The sequence below is a fragment of the Protopterus annectens genome, chromosome 17.part0, assembly GCF_019279795.1.
Source record: "Protopterus annectens isolate FY-2018-M chromosome 17.part0, PAN1.0, whole genome shotgun sequence".
Lineage (NCBI taxonomy): Eukaryota > Metazoa > Chordata > Ceratodontiformes > Protopteridae > Protopterus > Protopterus annectens.
In genome coordinates, this window is record NC_056751.1 from 194815168 (window position 1) to 194833617 (window position 18450).

Below are 18450 nucleotides of genomic sequence, written 5' to 3' on the forward strand. Positions count from 1 at the left end.
GCCCACTGCTATACTCAGACACGGCTTAAGTGTGTGAGCATGCCCAGTCTATCCTTTCAGTGTTTTGTTGCCTGACATTTGTCTCATTTATTCAAGTGTGTGAGCATGCCCAGTTTGTCCTTTCAGTGTTTTGTTACCTGACATTTGTCTCATTTATTCATGTGTGAGCATGCCCAGTGTGACCTTTCAGTATGTTGCTGTCTGAAGTCCACTACATTTGTTGATGTGTGTGAACATGATCAATATTAACACTTATACTATATGTGTGTTGAAAATCAGGTTCTAGTCTTACTGCAGGGCTCACCTTTGTCTCATAACTAGACAGGGATTATGCTGTGCCTGCAGGGTTTCCATGAGATACATTGCATAGACTTATCAACATTTCTTCATACAGGCTGACCAGTGCAATACTGTCATGGTTTAGTGGTTCAGTACTATGACTGTAGTGCACAGTATCCTGGGTTCAAGGCCTGTCACTGCTTTATATTTTCATACTGAGCAGACCAGACTGCTTAAGGGCCAGTAGAGCAAATATGAGCATGTTGGCTGTTGTTCAGCTATGCCCAACGTAGACCAGGATTGTCCTACATTGCTCAACATTACAGAACATTGCCCAATATCGCTCAACATTGACGACAGTTGTGCTAGTGTTAGTGTGTGCAATTGCTTTACATATACTAAATGGTGGTGAAAGCTGTTTAGCACTGCTTTATATTGCTTAACACATGGCAATCATGCCTCAGGTGGTGCTGCAGGGCTGCCTATGTCAGATGCACATACTGCACTCCCTATACATGTTTGGAAACAGCTAGTGTCAAGTTAGACATCCCTTTTACTATTTGTATGAGTCAGAGAGAGGTATCATTTCCAGGGTTCCTACTGAGCCAGTGTATGTGCTATGCATTTCCTCTTTGCCAGGGCCAAAGCATACTGGGCATGCCTCCTTCTGGCTACTGGGGCAAGCTCAGGTTGTTCCTCCTCCGAGTCACACTCTGCCTGTGATGGCATTGGCAATGGTGGGGGGCTGTTTGGCCCAAGCCTATGCTGCTCCTGCTGCAGCTGTTTTCGCAGGATCATATTATGTAGCATGGCACATACCATGACAATTTGGGTACATGTAGTTGGTGAGTACTGCAAGGCTCCACCAGATGTGTCCAGGCACTGGAACCATGACTTGAGCAGGCCGAACACATGCTCGATTACATTTCGTGTTTGTGCGTGTGCCTCATTATGGTGTTCTGGTGTGTGTGTGCGTTTCTGATGGGTGTCACCAGTCACGGCTCCAGTGCAGAGCCATCATCCCCCACTAGGTGACCATGAGGGATGTCCCCATTGGCAAATGTCTGGTACAGCTGCGTCAGATGCCAGATATGGGAATCATGGTAGCTTCCAGGGCAGCCAGCACACACATTCAGTATTATGCCCTGGGCATCACACACAACCTGGCAGTTGATGGAGTGGAAGCCCTTGTGGTTGAAGTAGACCCTACCTCACTCACCGGCTGGTGCTTTGATGCATATGTGCATGCAGTCTATTGCACCCACTACCTCAGGGTATTCCACTATTTGCTGGAAGAGACGCATACTGCTGGCCAATACCTCACGGGAATTGGGGAAATATACATGATCACCGACATGTGCTGACATGGCATCCAGGAACTGGTGCAGTACCCTGGATGCTGATGCCTGTGATATCCCCATCATATCACCAGATGGTCTCTGGAAGGTACCTGTTGCTAATATTCTTAGGCCAACACATACCTTGGTTTCCACTGGGATGGGTTCCCCTCTGTTGGCTCTGTGTGTGAGGCGTGGCCTGCACAGCTCAACAATTTGCTGCAAGAGGTCTCTGTCCACTCTATAGTGCTCCACAATCTCCAGCTCATGTAGCCCCTGGAAGGTTACCCTGGGCCTGTACACTCTTCTCCGTCTCCTCACTGTGGGTTTTCCAGCAGCATTCGCATTGTCACCACCCTCAGCATGTTGCATATGTCGCCTTATAACAGCAATGGCAGCCCCTAACATTTCTTAGTCTCAGTAAAGCTTTTTCAGTTTCCACTTCTATTAGCTTACTGCAGTGTTGTAGTGTCTCTTGAGAGAAACATAGTGGAATGTTGTTTGCAGAGTTTTAAGTGCTGGGCTGGGCTGGGCTAGTGTACTGCCTGTGTAATTGCCTGATTCTGATTGCTTTCACCTGCTAGCTCTGCTAGTACTCCCTGGTTAACTTCCTACTATTTGTTGTGCTTCCTTTTCCCTTTCTGTTTCCTCAGGGGGGCAGCACCGCGCACACAAGCGCAAACACGCGCACACCAGCTCGCACGCGCGCACACAAGCTTACACTGACTAAAACTTGCTTATTCTTGCTAAAACACATGCACACTGGTGCAAACGTGCTTACACAACTTTAAACAACCTTAGACATGCTTACTCTGGCTTAAACGCGCGCACAGTCTTACTTGGATATACGGGCGCGCACCAGCGCATAAACACATTGCAAGCACTTATACAAGAAACGTTAGTGTTATCCACGGCATACACCTTCAATTTCTTGCCTTTACCTAGCCTACCTGTTGACACACCTCTTCCACTGATGTGTAAATGACAGCTGACACATGCCACTCTGCTCCAATGAGCTTCACTTCTTTCATACATACCCCCCTCATGATGTCACCTATCTTCTACTCTGTTACTCCCCTTATCCTACTCCTACACTCCACTGACTGTGCTCATTTGCTATGTAAACTTGTGATTCACTATCCTAACCCTCATTTGCATAGGATTGCCTACTAATGCTTGGTCACATCTCTTAGAGTGAGCTTCCCCCCTTAGCAACTTCTACTCGTTAGCCATGTTGTCTTCAGCCTGCCATTCCCTTGCATTGTAAATGAAGAATTACAGTAAAATCCACATTTGTGGATTTTAATTATTGGTTTTCTGGTTTTTAGAGCACAGCGCATTTGCGTGGCACTGTGCTACGCTTAAACATCAGCGTTCGGGATAAAAAAATACTTTTATTTTTATTTTGCATCAGTGAACATTGCCAATGGCCATATTTTTGGCCATTGGCATGCTTCCTCAACTGGATGCATCCTTTTTTTGGAGCTGTCACGGCTCCGTTTTGCTATTTGCAGAACCGTACTCAGTTGTCAACTGAGTACATTTCTGCAAATAACACTACTCTTACTCAGACTGGTTTGGGTTTCCTGGATCACAAATTTACCTCATTTGCATAGCTTTCACCTGCAATTGAGGTAATTTGCATATCCAAGCCCTGTACATGTAGGACTCATTTTGGGAGCTCTGTTGCATGCCCCTACCAGCTGTTCCTGGATCGCTCAGCGGACATGGTGGCTGCATGGAGTCTTACTCTACTCTTAGACTCCATGCAAGCCTTCATAAATCTGGCCCACTGTTCTGTTCAAATAATCAGTGGTCACAATATATAGCATTGTATGCACATTTTGTTGACAATATTTTTTGTTATGGACAAGCACTATCGAGATGCTTTCAGAATTTACAAATTATATTGAGCAATCAACTGATTTTTTGAGTTTTTCAGTTAAGCACTCATTTATTAATATAAAATATTTGGATAAATTATTAGAACAGAGTGACATAGGACAGATACATTCTAGTATCTATAGAAAATCATGCTGGAAGAATGGCCTTTTGGCCAGAGATAGTATGCATTCAAGATATGTTTTTCGTAATATTGTTAAAAGGCAAACTATGTGCTTGTCCAGACTTTGCACTGATAACAATACCCTACAGGATGAACTAGGTTATTTAATGTCAGGATGAAGGACAGGGGGTATAAACAAAATGAAACAAATAAAATCATGAAAGAAGTTATATGTGCCAGGAAAACAGAGGCTGCTACCTGGTTTTCTTCTAAAGGTACCTTTAATCGATTGAACAGGACCCATAATAAACAGAGGACATTGACCAACAATATGAGTAAGGTCCCTATATATATGACTTATACTAGTGATATTAGATGCATACAGGATATAATTAGAAGCAATTGGAAAATATTACAGACGGATGATTCTTTGAAGTGTTTGGTGGGTGATAACCCAGATTTTGTATATAAGAGGAATAAAAATGTAAAACAACTACTATGTGGTAAACAGCATAAGACCAATAGCTCCACACATATAAGTAAAATTGGCACCTTTCCTTGCCAAAGGTGTAAGGCTTGTAAATACATTAATACTAGTTCTTGTTTTAAACATCCTATAACTGGAAGGGAATATAGCTTTAGAGTTAAGGCGACCTGTTTAACCACCAATATTGTATATTTAGCTGTCTGTAAAAATTGTCCCTCCTTTTATGTAGGGAAAATAAACTGTAGGTTCAAAGACAGGATCCTGAGACATTTATCAGCCATTAGATTAAAAGATAAGAAGAATGCACTTTCTCTACATATAGAGAAACAGTTGGGGCATAGTTTCTCTTTTTTAGTTTTACAACAGGTTAATGGTGATGGTAGAAAGGGCAATATATCACGATACACAGAATATTGTGAAACTAGATGGATCATTGAGCTAGGAGCAAATAGACATCCTCGGCTCAATTGTGTAGTGCCTTTAAAACCTGTTTTATGTAGGCATAGACCATATATAGTCAAAGCCTAATTTTTATTGCCTGCAACAAAGTTTTTATTGATTTATTGGTTATGTTATGTGATTGGCGTGATTTTATATAAAAGTATTTTGAACTGTGGGATAGCAAGTCTAAAGAAGGGTCTTGTACCTGAAAGCGCTAACTTGTCTGTGCACAATAAACAGTACGTTTTTAGCCTGGTGGTCCGGTTATTCTTTTTGTTCTATATCCTTTCGTTTATATTGGAATACAGACCTTTTTCACCTACCACTTTGATTCTGATTTCTTTTTGTTTTTGAAACCTGACCAAGAAGGAAGACCAGTCACCCACTTCATCTTGCCTTGCTTAAGTAAGTAACCAGGGAATAGTAATTCTTTAGATCAGTCAGGAAAATATAGTGAGATTAGTTAAGTACTGTTTTTCTGTATTTGTGTGAATCTATACATCTGTGTTATTTTTAACATCTCCTTTGTCTGAAACTCTGGTGTGTATTGTAAATAGATATTTAGCATTTTCATGTCCTTTTATTATTTATTAAAAAAATTTAAACTTTTCATTTTCATTATGGCTGGTATTTTAGAGAATAATTAATTCACTTTGACCACTACCTAAAGCCTTGCTGCATTGGTCAAACACTACCATTTGTATTACTATTAATTTTACTCAGTATAATTTGATACCCTTGAAAGACCATTAAAGTAGCTGGCTTTGGAGTGCTCTGGTGGCAGTACCTACTTTATAGTCTGGGCAGAAGAGGGCATAGCTGGTAAATATTTGCCAGCCTTTCCCAGGTGTGTGTGTGTGTGTGTGTGTGTGTGTGTGTGTGTGTGTGTGTGTGTGTGTGTGTGTGTGTGTGTGAAAATCAAATCTCAAAGAGTGTGTGTGTGTCAACTATTTGGAACAGGGACACAGAGAACTGGCTTCACAGAGAAGGTGGTGGAGGACTTGGCTTGGAACACTCGGCTGAGGACTAACTCTACAACTATACCAGTGGGGAGTCTTACTGGGGGCCTGGAGAGAGAGAGAGAGGGAAACCCAGCTGCCAGACTGAGTGTGTTCCCTGTGTGCTCTTATTGGAAATTGCACTTGGAGAAGATAGCTGCATCTGGAAATACTGTGTGTATCCATTTTTGTTCCAAGTGAATGTCCCTCTCCAGTGTCAGTGGTGTAGACTCAGGGTCCTTGAATACTGGCCCAGAGGAGGAACGTCACACAGACTACTATATATCCAGACACTGCAGTTATATATGCCATTAACATATACCATTGAAGTAGCCTACTTCAGGTACTGGCTAATAGCTGGAAGTTTATTTGTGAAGGGAGTCATTATGTGCAGCATTATGAAATTTTATTAACAACCTGGACTGCAGTCTTCCAGTGGACACTGTTTGTTTTCTGTGGTTAGTGTATGCATCTTAATAAGAAGTAGTCCTGATGGATTGTTGTAACTACAGTGACTATGTCTTTTATTAATTAAAAGAAGGCCTTTTATTTATTCACACAGCTGTGCCATGAGGTCGAATGACAGTTAACTAGGAAATCCAAATGACTGCCATTTTTTTTGTTAGTAAGTGTACTGATTTATTTTTGAGTATTTTTGTTGTTCTGTGCTTGTGACAATTCTTACCATGATCAATGAATTAAGTCATTTGTGGTTGAAAAGAAGTAGTGGCTTGCCTCTTTCAATGAAATATAATAGCTGTGGCATACTAAGAGGTGAACTAGATTCCACAGGTAATAACAGAATTTAACAAATGTCATACCACAAGAAATAATTCAGCCATTCTTTCATTTATTCTTCTATCTTCTTAATCTGGTTCAGGGTCTCAGAGAAACTAGGGTCTGTCTGGCATTCAGTGGATGCAAGCCAATCCTGAACAGGATGTCAACCCATCACAGAATGTGCACTTACAGGAAATGCAAAGGAACTCTAATTCACCTAGGGTACACCTTTGGTATGTAAGTAGAATCAAAAGCAACCTTTAAAATCTGTCTTGGACAAAAGGAGGATTTTCATACTCTGAAAAAGGCACTCCAGCCAAGAGCCAAACTAGAAAACCAAGTAGTGGCATCCACTACCAGTAACAAATATGCCAACACAGCACAAATAATATGCAGTACAATGGCAACAGTCTTACTAGTTCTCAATAAAGTTCTTGAAAAACAATGGCAGCCAAAGCAAAATGGTGAGTTCCAGAAAAGGAGACATTGTTTTATGGGACACCCAAAGTTGCTCTGCAGGAAATCATCACCTTGGCTAGAAGAGGAAAGCTTCACACGGATACATACTCAGGTGGAAGAAACATCCTGTTGGGAGTTGGCATAATGATTAAGAAGTTTACCTTCCAGGTAAAAGGTTTGTTTCTCACCTTTGGTTGCTGTCTGGCTATTAGCTAGGCATTTTATAGTCTGCAGTCTACTACTTACCTATGAACTATGAACTACATCAGTACCAGGGGCAGTAATTGAAAAACCCAGAATGCAGGCACCTTTGAACAGCATAATGGAAAAAAGCACTAGTCCGTTTTCTATCTTTTATCTTAGCAAAAAGTGTAATCAGTGCCTTAAAAGTTTCCTCAAAGATGGAAAATCTGGTTCAAATGGGCTTCATCTTAAATATATAAAGGTATTCAATAACTTTATCAACATTCCTTTGTTTTCCATTTTAGATGTTTCCCAGTGGAAATTACTTTAATCACCCACTGAGAAAGCAAGGAATGATCAACTTGGAGGATTACTCTTCTTTTTATGTAAGTTTTATGACTAGGTCTGTGGACTGACTTCAGAAGCCCATTTCAGTCACAGCCTTGGATTACAAATACCTGTGTAATTAACCAACTGTATAAAAGAAACAGTAAGTAATTATAAAGTATAACAGCACATATAAATGGTGAGTGTATACAACAAAAGCATTTAAATAGTCAAAAACAAACAAACAAGATCAACAAGAGTGGTGCTATATGATCATCATTTTGATAATGATGTATTTCGGCTTTTCCCAGTTAGGGGTCATCACAGCAGAACTCTGGTCCTCTAATGATTGGCAGTGGATTTTTACGGTGCTGAGTTGCCAGCCTGACACCCATGATCATCATTTTGATACATATATTACAATTATAGGGAAAAGCAGTTTCCATAAAACTGAAGTAATAACTGGAACATCACTGGCTGTTGAATCAATATCCCGCTTTTGGAAGGGGTACAGCATGAAAACATCACTTCAGACACTTACAAATAACATCTTTAGAGTCACAGATATAGGTCAACTTATATGTGTAAAATTTGTGAAACTTTTAAGCCTCCTCCATCAGTTATCCATTCATATCATACACAGAATCATTCTTCACACTAAGCTGAAAGGAGGAGGGGCACTGACCACAACTCTGATCTGTGATATACAACAATAAGTATCCTGTTTTGGGTCTGTATTGGAACATCGAATATTTAACAGTTTGAATCACTAAAGGTCGAGCCTTAGCGATAGAACTGTTAAAACATTGAATGTTCTGAAAAAAAAATAAAAACAAAAACAAAAAAAACTAAATGGTTTAGGCAGTGGGGCAAGCTCCCCTGCACCCCTCACACCCCCTGCTATTTAAATATACCAACTCCAAGACCGCACTACATTGAAGTAAATGGAAATCTCCCCTTACAGAAATTTCTGTTTACCTCTTCAGTGTTCTGCAGTTTCGCTGTTCTCGTGTCGACAATGTCAGATTCGACATTGTCGGCTTTCGAGAATTTAATATAAACCCTTCTGTTTTCTGGCTTATTTTTACTAGTTATTGCTTATTCTAACCATTTATTGCACTTTTTATTTTATGCTGTCTACTTTCTACTGTATTTTATTGCTATAAACTAATATGCACTGTTGTATGTGAATTATCTGCCTTACGGGCCTGTTAAATCACTTTTGCTACTGTCACACTGTTTGTAAAGCTTTTTTAGCTAGTTTCACTGTGTGAAAGGTATTAACTGGAAATTTCCTCCATTTGTTAAGTATCTGTTTGTTTGTTCTGATTTCCTGCCAAGGAGTGTATCATATGACTAATTTGCTTGCAGTTAAAAACATTCTCTAGAGTCTCATTGCTCCTTTTTCTGATTAAAACTTTCATTTAGTGTCTCACTGCTGTTTTTCTTATGTGATAAACATTTTTATAGTGTTTTCTGCCTAAAATAATGTAGCTAGCAGCTGCAGCATAGCCCAGTTCAGGTTTGTTTTCTCTGGACCTGGTTGTTTGTTTGCAGTAGCTGTTCTGAGCACACTTTCCAGGCCATCTTGTATTAGCAGAAACCATTCTTCACCTTAGTGAGAGGATTGTGTTGATTAGCCACTGGCTGATAATTGTTGGCTAGTCTATGGCTTGGGGGAAGCATTCATTGTTTTGTTTGAACTTTTTTAAAGTTGTTTCAGGTTTGTACCTTCTGGAATTTAAGCCCTATCCTTGGTAGGATTTCAGGTTATTCACACTGTGCTGAATGGAGGATGGTCACTGACCACAACTCTGAGCTGTGGTATATAACATTAATTATCCAGTTTCCTGGCTTATTTATGCTAGTTATTGCTTATTCTAACCATTTATTGCACTTTGTATTGTCTGCTGCCTACTTTTTACTGTATTTTATTGCTATAAACTAATTTGCACTGTTGTATGTGAATTATTTGTCTTATGGGGCCTGTTAAATCACTTTTGTTACTGTCACACTATTTGTAAAGCTTTTTTTGGCTAGTTTTACTGTGTGAAAGGTATTAACAGGAATTTCTTTCCACTTATTAAGCATCTGTTTGTTTGTTCTGATTTCCTGCCAAAGAGTGTATCATATAACTGATTTGTTTGCAGTTAAAAGCATTCTCTAGAGTCTCCTTGCTCCTTTTTCTTTTTAAAACTTTCATTTAGTGTCTCACTGCTGTTTTTCTGCTGTGATAAACATCTCTGTAGTGTTTTCTGCCTAAAATAGTGCAGCTAGTAGCTGTAGCATAGTTTCACACCCTCCTTTGATATTGTTTTTTTTTTTTTGTTCTTAAACCTGGTGACTTTGCTATTGCCCACCCATACTGTAAATTTTGGTCTGGGACACTCCTCACACTCCTCACAGTCCATTCTCATTAGCTCATTCTATATAATACAGAGAGAACATTTGGGAAGGCCAACCTCCTTAGTTTCTTAACCTTAAATTATCTTCTGTTCCTCCTTCCTCCCGTTCCACTTTAATACAAAAAAAGTTTATTCAGCTACTTTTACAGTATTTGTGTTTCCTCCTCCTACTCTATGACTTCATATTGTTTTTCTACTACTTGGTCTCTAAAGTGTTCAATTTCATTTTTTCTGTTGCATTTATTACTGCTTGCTTTTAAATTTTAAGTGCTATTTAAGCCACTTAGCTTTGGATTAAGCACTTGGGCTTTAGGCCTACCCCTTAGCTCTTCCTGGCCTTTCTCCCTCAGATGCTGACAAATATGGATGGACAAATTCCTACGGTTTCTCCTGTCAGCCTGGTTGATATGATTAAACTGACAAGAAGGTGAGGCAGGCTGTAATTACTCCACACCACACTATTTATTATTCATCAGAGACCATGCTCCAACTTCATCAGACAAAGTCAAGACAACAATTACCACTTTATATATACTTGCAAGTGGTTACAATTAGACCATTTAACATTAATGATCAATAAATTACATCTCTTAAGTTATGTGTAGTTATTTAAAATTTATAAATCAGTTTTAAAATAAACAAGTATGAAACTTGTATTAACTATGTGTTTGCTCTTTCTAGTATTTTAGTCGAATGGTATCACACCTTATTACTGTTAATTTTAATGCTCATCTTTATTATTTATATGTATTTATGAATTTCTTATGTGTTTATATCTTGTATATGGTCTTTACAACAAACATTTTATATGGAAAATACATATTGCACTAGCTGAATTGTTTATTTTAAAACTGAAGCCTGCTCGCCTTCTTGTCAGTTTAATCAGTTTGTTTTTTTTTTTTTTAGCTGGTTGATATGGGCATACTGAGACAGTGTAGCAACTGCTTCATGCACATGGGCAGCCATCTACTACTATCACCTAGGAACACAATATGTGAGAGATGCAATTACATAAAGAAGCTAGAGTCTATGCTCTCTCCATTACAAGCCAGTATATCTAGCACTGAGAAGGTTGTCAACACAATCACTACACCTCAGACACCACCCACAACTACACAACACACACCCACATTTGCAGAGGCTCTCAACAAAAACAAACCCAAACAAAGGAGACCTCAGTGGGAAAAACAAACACAAACTCCAAAACCCTCCACACCACATGCCATGCATAGTCCACACACCAGTGTCTCACAACTGCTAAGGCCTAATGATAGACCCAACATACTAGTCATAGGAGACCCTATTATGAGACATGCAGATGTGCCTCTCATGGATAAGGAGAAAGTCAATTAGTTGTTTGTCAGGTACCAGAATCCACTATATCACACACACACTCAAGTCTCTCAACAACAGGTACTGTTATGACTCTTTCATAGTCCATGTTGACGTGAATGACTTGAGATGTACCTAACTGGGCTATATGAAGAGAGACATGATTGAGCTCACTGAATATGTTTTCCAGGCAGGTATGTCCCTAGCCTTAAGCAGCATTCTAGTGTCACCCAGAATGATGCCTCGATACAAACAGAAAATGATTGACTTTAACAATTGGCTTAGTTTCTGGTTTCATTCCAGGGGGATCCAGTACCTGACAGCCTGGGAAGGTATGATCGACAGACCACGATGCTTTGCTAGAGATGGCCTGCATCTGTCTCACTTGGGCTTCAAGCTTCTGGCAAAGACCCTTGCCTCCTCCATAGTCCCTTTTTAGGAAAAGTCATGAGGTCGATATTACCAACATAAAATTTCAACAAAAAGCAAATTAATGGTCATGCTGCTAAACACTAGAAATCTAAACATGAAACTGCACTCATTGTAAATATTCTTAACCCTGGAATATGATGACATTCGTACAGTTACAGAAATCTGGTTCAAAGCTGCAGAGAGCATCCCAACCTTACCTGGTTACTCATCCTATCGTGTATTCAGACCCCAATCATTAACATGGACATTGGCAACTTCCAAACACTCGACCCCACGCAGTTTGGCTTTGTCAAGGGGAGGTTATGTCTTTTAAATCTGGTTGACTTCTTTGAGACAGTCACCAAAGCCATGGATGAGGGGAAGATGATGCACACTGCCTACTTTGACCTGGCCAAAGCCTTCAACACTATTTCCCACTCAGGTATAATAACTCGCTCAACTAGGCATCAATCCATATGATAAAACTCCAGAGGCCAGGATAAATAGCATATAGACAGTTAAATAATAAATAGATATTTATTAAAGCATGAGATGCAACAAAAGTGCACAAAAATCTAATCAAACCGGTTTTGGCTACCCAGCCTTCATCAGTGAAAAAAGCATTTGTCATGCACAAAATTCCATGAATATTTATACAACCCACCAACCAATAGAAACATGGTATAGTCCAATCCAATTATAAATTTTACAATAGTATTCGAATACATGTATCATCATAGTCAAATAGGGATATTCCAAGACAATACTACAGCATAATATAATTTATTTATTTATTTTTTTTAAATCATTACAGATTTTTGCCATAATTACAACATAAGACCCCGATATACATAACTTTGAAAGTTCTATCAATTGTATCCCAATGCAATGACCTATACTGAGAACAAAAAACAAAGTCCCCAATAGCATATGAATATATACTAATGTCAAATACATTGTTCAAATAATATAAAATAATAATAGTATAACATGTAAAGTTTTAACTACAATGTATAATATATTGGTGAAACACTTGATATTAGATGCTATGTTATATAATATTAAATATAGACAGTCCTAACACGGTCAGCTAATATAACATCATAATGCTGTGCAAATAGTAGTATACCAGATATACTGGTAATGTTGTCATAAGGATAAAATTATATTTAAATACAATAGCATATAACTGGGTATATTTAGCTGCCCAGTTAGTAAATATTGTTACAATCAACCAACATATTTTAGCAACAGCGGCATAAAGCCCAGCTCATATGTAAAGTATTGGATCTGAGATATAGTGTTGTGTGAACTTACGGCAAGAACAATGTCAATTCATAAGCTAAACATATGAATGAAAAAAACATAGAATCCAATTTAATAATTGAAAACATATATTTCTTCTTTATATATATTCTTCCCAGTCACAACACACATATTATTATTTATGATGGTTCTAATGTGTATTAGCCCAATTATCTTCCAGAACCAGTTTATAAGTGGTCATTGAGGCCCGGGGGAAATTGTGCCCCAAGGTGAATGACCCAATATTTTCTTTGTGGTTCAAAATATTATGCCACCCCTGTTGGTTGCTCCTGTCTCCAGTTATTTTGTTAATGATCATGAACATAAATCTGGCATTAGTATCTTTTGAGGTGTGTCTGTACAGAGCATTGGTCTCCTTCTTATTTCTGATGTCACTCTTATGTTCACTCATCCTTACTCTGAGTGATCGTGATGTTTGCCCAACATAAAATGCTGAACATTGACACGTTTCTAAATATATAACCCAACTACTACTGCAATTGCCAAAAACTCTTAGATCATAGACTCTACTTGTATTAGCACTAGTAAATTGTTTTAATTTACTTACTTGGTTACAGGATCCACAATGGCCACATGGAAAAGTGCCCAGAAGTTGATCACCAGTCATTGTCATCTGTTTATAGATAGCACCCCCACTTTCTTTGTGCTTGCAATGTGAAAAAAGGCCACCTACCGTTTTGCCTCGTCTATATGAGAACTGACATTTGGGGCCCAGAAGATTTCTTAATTCTTCATTTGCTAATAGAATATTCCAATTAGAATCTAAGATGTTTCTAATTACATTATGATTCCTTCCATATGTAGTGATAAACCTCAGTGTAGGCTCTACTCCTGTGGTTTCATGTTTTTTGTACTGTAATAACATGTTCCTGTCCTGATTAGCAGACCAAGTACTAGCTAATATTATATCAGATTTGTTATATCCGCTTTCCAAAAATCTGTTTTGGAGATCCAATTTTGCTTCCTCAAAATCTTTCTGAGATGAACTGATGCTTTTAATCCTCAAAAATTGTGATTTGGGTATGTTGCGGATGGTGTGGCGTGGGTGCATACTGGACACATGGAGCAGGGTATTGTATTGTGGATATTTGCTGTAGGTCTTAGTGCTCAAGGTGTGATCATCATTCCTGTAAACAGTAACATCCAAAAAATCAATGGTGTTAAGGTTGTATGTTACTGTATACTCTATAACCCAAATGTTGTCATTCAGAGATTCTACAAACTACTGCAAATATGTAGAATCTGCACGCCACACCAGCTAACAATCATCCAAGTATCTGCGCCATATGTCTATTTCAACCATGTATATGTTGTGAAGTGGGTTGTAAATCATGCATGGGGGTTGAAATTCAGATTTGCGAAATCTGAATTCATTAGATCTTTGAGATGTTTTAGAGGTTTGATCTGTAAAAAATAATTTTAAATTAAGATTACGGCAAAAATTCATTACATCAGACACACTGTTGTATTCATTACAAAAAAAGCCTGGTACAAATCCAAGACCTTTATTTAGTAACTTTTCTTGTTCATTAGTCAGTTTAACATTGGACAAATTCAACACATTTTTGTATTCATTGTCAGTTATCTCAGTAATGTTTGTATCAATCCATCTACAGAATCTATTCTGCTTCCCATGTTTGTGTTTGCGGCCACCCCGCCACCTTTTTCCACCTCTAAAGGGTGTGCCGAGTTGGACTTTTTGAGCATAGGTGACTCCTGGAGAAGAACACATTATCTGTGTAGGAGGATTCCTCCCTGGATGTGCTAGCAAAAGATTTATCATTAGTTTTGAGGATGGACCTAGGTCTCTTTCTAGTTCTGCCCCTTGCCGTCCCTTGGCTAGTATCCATGAATCTAGCAGATCTATGTGATTCAAATGGACACCCCCTTTGGTAGTCAGAAATGTCCCTGTTGGATTTTTTAATTTTCCTTTCCCTTGTTTGTTTCTCATAGCTTGCAAGTCCCTTTGACAGCCTGGTCACTGAGCCTTCACATATGGATAATGATTCATATTTTTTTCATTCCTCACAGATTAATTTGACTTCTGACAAATTTGTATCAATCATTCTTTCATAGTATGAGGCAAGTATTTTGACAACAATAAATGAAGAACAGGGTAATTCACTGATACCAAAGGGTGAATTACCCTGTTCTTTATTTATTTGTTTCTGTAGAATAGCAACAGACTCATAAGTGGAAGATTTCTTTGACAGCCTGACCAGTTTTTCTGGGCCCAATATACCGATTGTAACTACTTTGGGATTCTTGTTTCTCAAAAAAATAAAAATGGATTTGGAAAAAAATCTTCAAGGATTATGTGCCAATCGAGATGACATAGGTGTCTTTGGGATAGACAACATCTCAGGCAATAATTGGAATGATTCTCTCAATAATCCATCAGATGGATGTGATGTGGCTTTCAATAATTTAAGTAAGGGTTTAAAAAACCTCAGAGCCAATATCTGGCATCTCAGACTATTTTGTGCTTATATCAATAGGATATGGCCCCTAGGGGTCTGAGAATACACCTGCAGACACTGGTTAGTAGATCTGAAGAGAGACCAAATACAGAATGGAACACGGCATTACAAGAAGCATCTATGATGTTTGTCAAAATACTTGCCTCATACTATGAAAGAATGATTGATACAAATTTGTCAGAAGTCAAATTAATCTATGAGGAATGCAAAAAATATGAACCATTATCCATATATGAAGGCTCAGTGACCAGGCTATCAAAGAAACTTGCAAACTATGAGAAACAAACAAGGGAAAGGAAAATTTAAAAAAATTCAACAGGGACATTTCTGACTACCAAAGGGGGTGTCCAATTGAATCACATAGATCCGTTAGATTCATGGATACTAGGCAAGGGACGGCAAGGGGCAGAACTAGAAAGAGACCTAGGTCCATCCTCAAAAGTAATGATAAATCTTTTGCTAGCACATCGGGGGAGGAATCCTCCTACACAGATAATGAAAGTGTTCAGCTCCAGGAGTCACCTATGCACAAAAAGTCCAACTCGGCACACCCTTTAGAGGTGGAAAAAGGCAGCGGGGTGCCCACAAACATAAACATGGGAAGCAGAATAGATTCTGTAGAGGGATTGATACAAACATTACTGAGATAACTGACAATGAATACAAAAATGTGTTGAATTTGTCCAATGTTAAACTGACTAATGAACAAGAAAAGTTACTAAATAAAGGTCTTGGATTTGTACCAGGCTTTTTTGTAATGAATACAACATTGTGTCTGATGTAATGAATTTTTGCCATAATCTTAATTTAAAATTATTTTTTACAGATCAAACCTCCAAAACATCTCAAAGATCTAATGAATACAGATTTCGCAAATCTGAATTTCAACCCCCAATGAACAAACGTGTCCATTTTCCAACAATCAGTCCTCAGGGATTTACATTTTCCAAGTATGGAATCTCATGTCATGGGTCAAAATATTTCTTCATCTGAAAAAATGGCTCTAGAGGAACTGATAATTAATCATAATATTGCCATATTACCAGCAGACAAAGGAGGGGCAGTTGTGGTTATGACCATGGGTTACTATTTGAACGAAGGTCTGGAACAGCTATCAAATACCAGATGCTACATGCATATGCCCATTGATCCAACCCCTAACTTTAAAAAATAGATAGACACATTTTTGAGTTTGGCAGAGGAAGAAGGAATAATTACTAAGAACACGGTCAAACATTTATCAGTGATGGATCCCCAAAAACAAATTCTCTATCTGCTTCCAAAAATACACAAATCCATTTCCAAACCTCATGGGAGACCCATTGAGTCAGGTTTTGGCTCTCTTACAGAACCACTATCAATGTTTTTGACACAACATTTAAAACCATTACTCACAGTGGTCAGAGCCAGACTGCAGGACACTGCGCTGCTCCTCCAGATTATACAAGATATACAATCGGATTCACATTGGCTTATGTGAACCTTGGATGTTAAATCTTTATATACCAGTATACCTCATTGGCAGGCCTACAGGCACTTTAATATTGGTTAGAACAGTCAAGTTTATATCCACAAGGACTCAACATATTACTTATATGTATGGCGGAACATATGCTCAACAAGAATGTTTTCTACTTTCAAGGGGAGTGTTATTGGTAACTTCAAGGTACAGCTATGGGGGCATCTTTTGCCCCCATATATGCAGACTTATTTATGGCATACTTTGAAGAATGCATGATTTACAACCCACTTCACAACATATACATGGTTGAAATAGACATATGGCGCAGATACTTGGATGATTGTTGGATGGTGTGGTGTGCGGATTCTACATATTTGCAGGAGTTTGTAGAATATCTGAATGACAACATTTGGGGTATAGAGTTTACAGTAACATACAACCTTAACACCATTGATTTTTTGGATGTTACTGTTTACAGGAATGATGATCACACCTTGAGCACTAAGACCTACAGGAAATATCCACAATACAATACTCTGCTCCATGCGTCCAGTATGCACCCACACCACATCATCCGCAACATACCCAAATCACAATTTTTGAGGAATTAATGCATCAGTTCATCTCAGAAAGATTTTGAGGAAGCGAAATTGGATCTCCAAAACAGATTTTTGGAAAGAGGATATAACAAATCTGATATAATATTAGCTAGTACTTGGTCTGCTAATCAGGACAGGAACATGTTATTACAGTACAAAAAATGTGAAACCACAAGAGTAGAGCCTACACTGAGGTTTGTCACTACATATGGTAGCAATCGTAATATAATTAGAAACATCTTAGATTCCAATTGGAATATTCTATTAGCAAATGAAGAATTAAGAAATCTTCTGGGCCCCAAATGTCAGTTCTCATATAGACGAGGCAAAACGTTAGGTGGCCTTTTTACACACTACAAGCACAAAGAAAGTGAGGGCACTATCTATAAACAGATGACAATGACTGGTGACCAACTTCTGGGCACTTTTCCATGTGGCCATTGTGGATCCTGTAACCAAGTAAGTAAATTAAAACAATTTACTAGTGCTAATACAAGTAGAGTCTATGATCTAAGAGTTTTTGGCAATTGCAGTAGTAGTTGGGTTATATATTTAGCAACGTGTCAATGTTCAGCATTTTATGTTGGGAAAACATCACGATCACTCAGAGTAAGGATGAGTGAACATAAGAGTGACATCAGAAATAAGAAGTAGACCAATGTTCTGTACAGACACACCTCAAAACAAACTAATGCCAGATTTATGTTCATGATCATTGACAAAATAACTGGAGACAGGAGCAACCAACAGGGGTGGCACAGTATTTTGAACCACAAAGAAAAATATTGGATCATTCACCTTGGGACACTATTTCCCCTGGGCCTCAATGACCACTTATAATCTGGTTGTGGAAGATAATTGGGCTAATACACGTTAGAACCATCATAAATAATAATATATGTGTTGTGACTGGGAAGAATATATATAAAGAAGAGATATATGTTTTCAATTATTAAATTGGATTATATGTTTTTTTTCATTCATATGTTTAGCTTATGAATTGACATTTTTCTTGCCGTAAGTTCACACAACGCTATATCTCAGATCCAGTACTTTACATATGAGCTGGGCTGTATGCCGCTGTTGTTAAAATATGTTGGTTGATTGTAACAATATTCACTAACTGGGCAGCTAAATAT